The sequence below is a fragment of the Pseudophryne corroboree genome, chromosome 9 (assembly GCF_028390025.1).
Source record: "Pseudophryne corroboree isolate aPseCor3 chromosome 9, aPseCor3.hap2, whole genome shotgun sequence".
Classification (NCBI taxonomy): domain Eukaryota; kingdom Metazoa; phylum Chordata; class Amphibia; order Anura; family Myobatrachidae; genus Pseudophryne; species Pseudophryne corroboree.
Window position 1 is genome coordinate 19,767,179 of NC_086452.1, and position 7,646 is coordinate 19,774,824.

General features: G+C 45.8%; 1 pseudogene; it reads right to left on the bottom strand.

Moving 5' to 3' along the window:
- Positions 1 to 1,165: 1,165 nt before the first annotated feature.
- LOC134964648 (5S ribosomal RNA) lies at positions 1,166 to 1,284 on the bottom strand (annotated as a pseudogene).
- Between the last annotated feature and the right edge of the window lie 6,362 nt (positions 1,285 to 7,646).

Genomic DNA, 7,646 nt, shown 5'->3' on the forward strand with positions numbered 1-7,646 from the left:
CATTATATAGATTACACAGAGCTGATGTAATGTGCGGAGTGCCCTGCACTGCTCAGATACATTATATAGGTTACACAGAGCTGATGTGCGGAGTGCCCTGCACTGCTCAGATACATTATATAGATTACACAGAGCTGATGTGATGTGCGGAGTGCCCTGCACTGCTAAGATACATTATATAGGTTACACAGAGCTGATGTGCGGACTGCCCTGCACTGCTCAGATACATTATATAGATTACACAGAGCTGATGTGATGTGCGGAGTGCCCTGCACTGCTCAGATACATTATATAGATTACACAGAGCTGATGTGCGGAGTGCCCTGCACTGCTCAGATACATTATATAGATTACACAGAGCTGATGTGCGGAGTGCCCTGCACTGCTCAGATACATTATATAGATTACACAGAGCTGATGTGATGTGCGGAGTGCCCTGCACTGCTCAGATACATTATGTAGGTTACACAGAGATGCTGTGATGTGCGGAGTGCCCTGCACTGCTCAGATACATTATATAGGTTACACAGAGCTGATGTGCGGAGTGCCCTGCACTGCTCAGATACATTATGTAGGTTACACAGATCTGATGTGATGTGCGGAGTGCCCTGCACTGCTCAGATACATTATGTAGGTTACACAGATCTGATGTGATGTGCGGAGTGCCCTGCACTGCTCAGATACATTATGTAGGTTACACAGAGATGCTGTGATGTGCGGAGTGCCCTGCACTGCTCAGATACATTATGTAGGTTACACAGAGCTGATGTGATGTGCGGAGTGGAAAATGTGGTCTTAAGAAAAGAGCAAAAGACAAAGAGCTGCTATATGTCTTTTCCGGGGCACACTTAGAAAAATATGTGATGAATTGTAAAAATATGGGCGAGTTAATACGTAACCTTTATTGAGATATACTTACTAAAAGGGAGGAAGCGAATAAACAAAATTTATTACAAATTTGAGGCGAAAAATATTTTTAGAAGGGCGAAAATATGTTTACTCCCTTTATGTATCAAAAAATTAATTTGTTTCTGAATTGAACAAATACTAGTGGGAGTAAATAGGCTCCATGGGGTTAAGTTATCCCATACCTGAGTATCCAAGTCAAACAAAAAACCCGGCAGTGCACATAGAACTGGAGCGGCTCATAAATATGAGAATAAAATACCTACGGTACCTAGTATTCCCTGGTGGTCTCCCAACCGGGTACTGACCAGGCCCTGCAGTGTATGGCTTCCAAGATCAGACGAGGTTGGGCATACTCAGTGCGGTTTGACCGTAGGTGGGTGAGTCTCAAATTTTGTGCAATCAATTCCAGTGTGTGGTTATTTCAGGCAAATGTAATAACTGAGACGCTCTGATGATAATTACTCCCCTAAAAATACAAGGGGAGATGAGGATGGTGCTATGCAGTGGAAAAATACACCTTATTCTATTGGGTGTTATTTGTCCCCTTATGGGGATCTATCAGTAATGATCCCTAGGGGATGGTGTCTCCACTGAGTATTCCTAAATATCACATCACAGCTGTATATTCAAATAGCATGAAGAAAATATATAGCACGTTTCTCAAAAGATAACATATGATGTTTGTTGCGCTTAATATCAGAATAGTAGTGACAGTTAATGGATAAAGCGAATAACCCCTTGTAATAGGCACTTATGGTATTTACAGCTACATGCTGATAATCCGTCTATATATAGAAAAAATGTTATCCCCACTGTGTCCCTGAGTTTGTTAAGGTACAGTGGAAGAACACTTGTACTGTGCCCATATGCGAACCCCCCTGGTGGAGAATAAGAAAACCAATTGCAGTGTAATAATAGCTGGGTACCTCACTGGGTGTAAATTTCAAACCTTATTGCCCAAATGTCTGTAAGCATTGGTGGGCAGTGTGAGATCTGAGGTGTCCAGTAGGTATGGATAGTGATTTCCAGCCTGGGAGGATCCGAGTTGTGGAGCCGATGTTCGCGGTCCGTGCAACCGGAAGTTCGGGTGCCGGGACCGGAAGTGTGACGTACGTTTCGCTCTGGGAGCTTGATCACCTGATCGCCTGCTCCCAGAGCTCACGGCCGCCTTACTTATGTTGATGTCCAGCCTACCAGACACTGAAGTGTGTGAGGAGGTGTGTCTGAGGGCGGATCAACTGGGATTATTGCAGCCAGAGTTATTCTGCTGTGTTTATATGGGTATAAGCCGAGAATGTATTAATGGAAAAAGGGGATTGTGAAAAATTGCTGGTATGAAAACTTATATCGATGGTTGTAGGAAATTAGTAAAGTGAGAAGAATATATGCCAATATGGGACTGAAGTAACAATATTAAATTCAATTTGGACATGATTCCATACAAGATAGGAAATGATGAAGGGCTGTGACATGTGTGTCATTGAGACAGCTGTTTTGTGAGAAGGGATTTATTGTCCTGATTGTTGCTTTTATTCTCGTGTCTGTATGTAATATGTATTATTGAAATATTTTGTTTGAAGATTGCGTGTAGGGATGTAAATATATGTATGCAGGAATGCATGTATGGGTGCATTGGAGAATATTGGTTTAAGATAAATTTACAGTGTGAGGGATATTTTGAATGTGGTGACTGTGAAATTGGGGATTGAATGGGATAGGGGGGCAAAATTGTAATAGGGGAAAAATGGCCGGGGGGGGGGGCCGGGAGTGCACTATATCAGTGGATGGAGAGAAAGTTAGGGGGAAAGAATTAAAAGTGAGGAAAAGCAAGAAGTATGTGTATGTGAATGAGATGTTTTGATATGGATGGGGGGGGGGGGGAGGGTAGGTGATGTGTATGTGAGTAGAGAACTAGAAGGAGGGCAGGTGATGTGTATGTGAGTAGAAAACTGGGGGAAGGAAGGGGAATTGTAAAAGAGTGGAAAATGAAGAGGATAGAAGGGGGGGGGGGTTTGGGGTGTGATAAACCAATGGGGGGGGGGTTTGGGGGGTTGTTGGGGGGGTTTTAGGGAGGGGGTTAGGTTTACTTAAAGGGGGGGGGAGGGAGAGGGGGGGGGGTAAAAATGGGGGGGGAAGGGGGAAAGAGGGATAGTGAACTTTGATGAGTGTATGATTGAGACCATCCTAAGGATGAAATGTGCTGGTGTGATTGAATCAGGGGAGGGGAGAAGGGTTGTGAACATTGATATGTATGATGTGACCAACCTTGGGATGGAGTGTACTGGTATGAATATATAAAGGAAAGTGACCGTGATCAACTGGTGGATGAAGTGAGTGCCCTGCACTGCTCAGATACATTATATAGGTTACACAGAGCTGATGTGCGGAGTGCCCTGCACTGCTCAGATACATTATGTAGGTTACACAGAGCTGATGTGATGTGCGGAGTGCCCTGCACTGCTCAGATACATTATGTAGGTTACACAGAGCTGATGTGATGTGCGGAGTGCCCTGCACTGCTCAGATACATTATATAGGTTACACAGAGCTGATGTGCGGAGTGCCCTGCACTGCTCAGATACATTATATAGATTACACAGAGCTGATGTGATGTGCGGAGTGCCCTGCACTGCTCAGAAACATTATATAGGTTACACAGAGCTGATGTGATGTGCGGAGTGCCCTGCACTGCTCAGATACATTATATAGATTACACAGAGCTGATGTGCGGAGTGCCCTGCACTGCTCAGATACATTATATAGGTTACACAGAGCTGATGTGCGGAGTGCCCTGCACTGCTCAGATACATTATATAGATTACACAGAGCTGATGTGATGTGCGGAGTGCCCTGCACTGCTCAGATACATTATGTAGGTTACACAGAGCTGATGTGCGGAGTGCCCTGCACTGCTCAGATACATTATATAGGTTACACAGAGATGCTGTGATGTGCGGAGTGCCCTGCACTGCTCAGATACATTATGTAGGTTACACAGAGCTGATGTGATGTGCGGAGTGCCCTGCACTGCTCAGATACATTATATAGATTACACAGAGCTGATGTGCGGAGTGCCCTGCACTGCTCAGATACATTATATAGGTTACACAGAGCTGATGTGATGTGCGGAGTGCCCTGCACTGCTCAGATACATTATATAGATTACACAGAGCTGATGTGATGTGCGGAGTGCCCTGCACTGCTCAGATACATTATATAGGTTACACAGAGCTGATGTGGTGTGCGGAGTGCCCTGCACTGCTCAGATACATTATATAGGTTACACAGAGCTGATGTGCGGAGTGCCCTGCACTGCTCAGATACATTATATAGATTACACAGAGCTGATGTGCGGAGTGCCCTGCACTGCTCAGATACATTATATAGGTTACACAGAGCTGATGTGATGTGCGGAGTGCCCTGCACTGCTCAGATACATTATATAGATTACACAGAGCTGATGTGCGGAGTGCCCTGCACTGCTCAGATACATTATATAGGTTACACAGAGCTGATGTGCGGAGTGCCCTGCACTGCTCAGATACATTATATAGGTTACACAGAGCTGATGTGCGGAGTGCCCTGCACTGCTCAGATACATTATATAGGTTACACAGAGCTGATGTGCGGAGTGCCCTGCACTGCTCAGATACATTATATAGGTTACACAGAGCTGATGTGCGGAGTGCCCTGCACTGCTCAGATACATTATATAGGTTACACAGAGCTGATGTGCGGAGTGCCCTGCACTGCTCAGATACATTATATAGGTTACACAGAGCTGATGTGCGGGGTGCCCTGCACTGCTCAGATACATTATATAGATTACACAGAGCTGATGTGCGGAGTGCCCTGCTCTGCTTTGATACATTATATAGATTACACAGAGCTGATGTGATGTGCGGAGTGCCCTGCACTGCTCAGACACATTATGTAGGTTATACAGAGCTGATGTGATGTGCGGAGTGCCCTGCACTGCTCAGATACATTATATAGATTACACAGAGCTGATGTGATGTGCGGAGTGCCCTGCACGCTCAGATACATTATATAGATTACACAGAGCTGATGTGCGGAGTGCCCTGCACGCTCAGATACATTATATAGATTACACAGAGCTGATGTGATGTGCGGAGTGCCCTGCACTGCTCAGACACATTATGTAGGTTATACAGAGCTGATGTGATGTGCGGAGTGCCCTGCACTGCTCAGATACATTATATAGATTACACAGAGCTGATGTGATGTGCGGAGTGCCCTGCACGCTCAGATACATTATATAGATTACACAGAGCTGATGTGCGGGGTGCCCTGCACTGCTCAGATACATTATATAGATTACACAGAGCTGATGTGCGGAGTGCCCTGCTCTGCTCTGATACATTATATAGATTACACAGAGCTGATGTGATGTGCGGAGTGCCCTGCACTGCTCAGACACATTATGTAGGTTATACAGAGCTGATGTGATGTGCGGAGTGCCCTGCACTGCTCAGATACATTATATAGATTACACAGAGCTGATGTGATGTGCGGAGTGCCCTGCACGCTCAGATACATTATATAGATTACACAGAGCTGATGTGCGGAGTGCCCTGCACGCTCAGATACATTATATAGATTACACAGAGCTGATGTGATGTGCGGAGTGCCCTGCACTGCTCAGACACATTATGTAGGTTATACAGAGCTGATGTGATGTGCGGAGTGCCCTGCACTGCTCAGATACATTATATAGATTACACAGAGCTGATGTGATGTGCGGAGTGCCCTGCACTGCTCAGATACATTATATAGATTACACAGAGCTGATGTGATGTGCGGAGTGCCCTGCACTGCTCAGATACATTATATAGGTTACACAGAGCTGATGTGATGTGCGGAGTGCCCTGCACTGCTCAGATACATTATATAGGTTACACAGAGCTGATGTGCGGAGTGCCCTGCACTGCTCAGATACATTATATAGATTACACAGAGCTGATGTGCGGAGTGCCCTGCACGCTCAGATACATTATATAGGTTACACAGAGCTGATGTGATGTGCGGAGTGCCCTGCACTGCTCAGATACATTATATAGATTACACAGAGCTGGTGTGCGGAGTGCCCTGCACTGCTCAGATACATTATATAGATTACACAGAGCTGATGTGATGTGCGGAGTGGTGCCCTGCACTGCTCAGATACATTATATAGATTACACAGAGCTGATGTGATGTGCGGAGTGCCCTGCACTGCTCAGATACATTATATAGATTACACAGAGCTGATGTGATGTGCGGAGTGCCCTGCACTGCTCAGATACATTATATAGGTTACACAGAGCTGATGTGATGTGCGGAGTGCCCTGCACTGCTCAGATACATTATATAGGTTACACAGAGCTGATGTGCGGAGTGCCCTGCACTGCTCAGATACATTATATAGGTTACACAGAGCTGATGTGCGGAGTGCCCTGCACTGCTCAGATACATTATATAGATTACACAGAGCTGATGTGCGGAGTGCCCTGCACGCTCAGATACATTATATAGATTACACAGAGCTGATGTGCGGAGTGCCCTGCTCTGCTCTGATACATTATATAGATTACACAGAGCTGATGTGATGTGCGGAGTGCCCTGCACTGCTCAGACACATTATGTAGGTTATACAGAGCTGATGTGATGTGCGGAGTGCCCTGCACTGCTCAGATACATTATATAGATTACACAGAGCTGATGTGCGGAGTGCCCTGCACGCTCAGATACATTATATAGGTTACACAGAGCTGATGTGATGTGCGGAGTGCCCTGCACTGCTCAGATACATTATATAGATTACACAGAGCTGGTGTGCGGAGTGCCCTGCACTGCTCAGATACATTATATAGATTACACAGAGCTGATGTGATGTGCGGAGTGCCCTGCACTGCTCAGATACATTATATAGATTACACAGAGCTGATGTGATGTGCGGAGTGCCCTGCACTGCTCAGATACATTATATAGATTACACAGAGCTGATGTGATGTGCGGAGTGCCCTGCACTGCTCAGATACATTATATAGGTTACACAGAGCTGATGTGATGTGCGGAGTGCCCTGCACTGCTCAGATACATTATATAGGTTACACAGAGCTGATGTGCGGAGTGCCCTGCACTGCTCAGATACATTATATAGGTTACACAGAGCTGATGTGCGGAGTGCCCTGCACTGCTCAGATACATTATATAGATTACACAGAGCTGATGTGCGGAGTGCCCTGCACGCTCAGATACATTATATAGATTACACAGAGCTGATGTGCGGAGTGCCCTGCACGCTCAGATACATTATATAGATTACACAGAGCTGATGTGCGGAGTGCCCTGCACGCTCAGATACATTATATAGATTACACAGAGCTGATGTGCGGAGTGCCCTGCACTGCTCAGATACATTATATAGATTACACAGAGCTGGTGTGCGGAGTGCCCTGCACGCTCAGATACATTATATAGATTACACAGAGCTGATGTGCGGAGTGCCCTGCACGCTCAGATACATTATATAGATTACACAGAGCTGATGTGCGGAGTGCCCTGCACGCTCAGATACATTATATAGATTACACAGAGCTGATGTGCGGAGTGCCCTGCACTGCTCAGATACATTATATAGATTACACAGAGCTGATGTGCGGAGTGCCCTGCACTGCTCAGATACATTATATAGGTTACACAGAGCTGATGTGATGTGCGGAGTGCCCTGCACT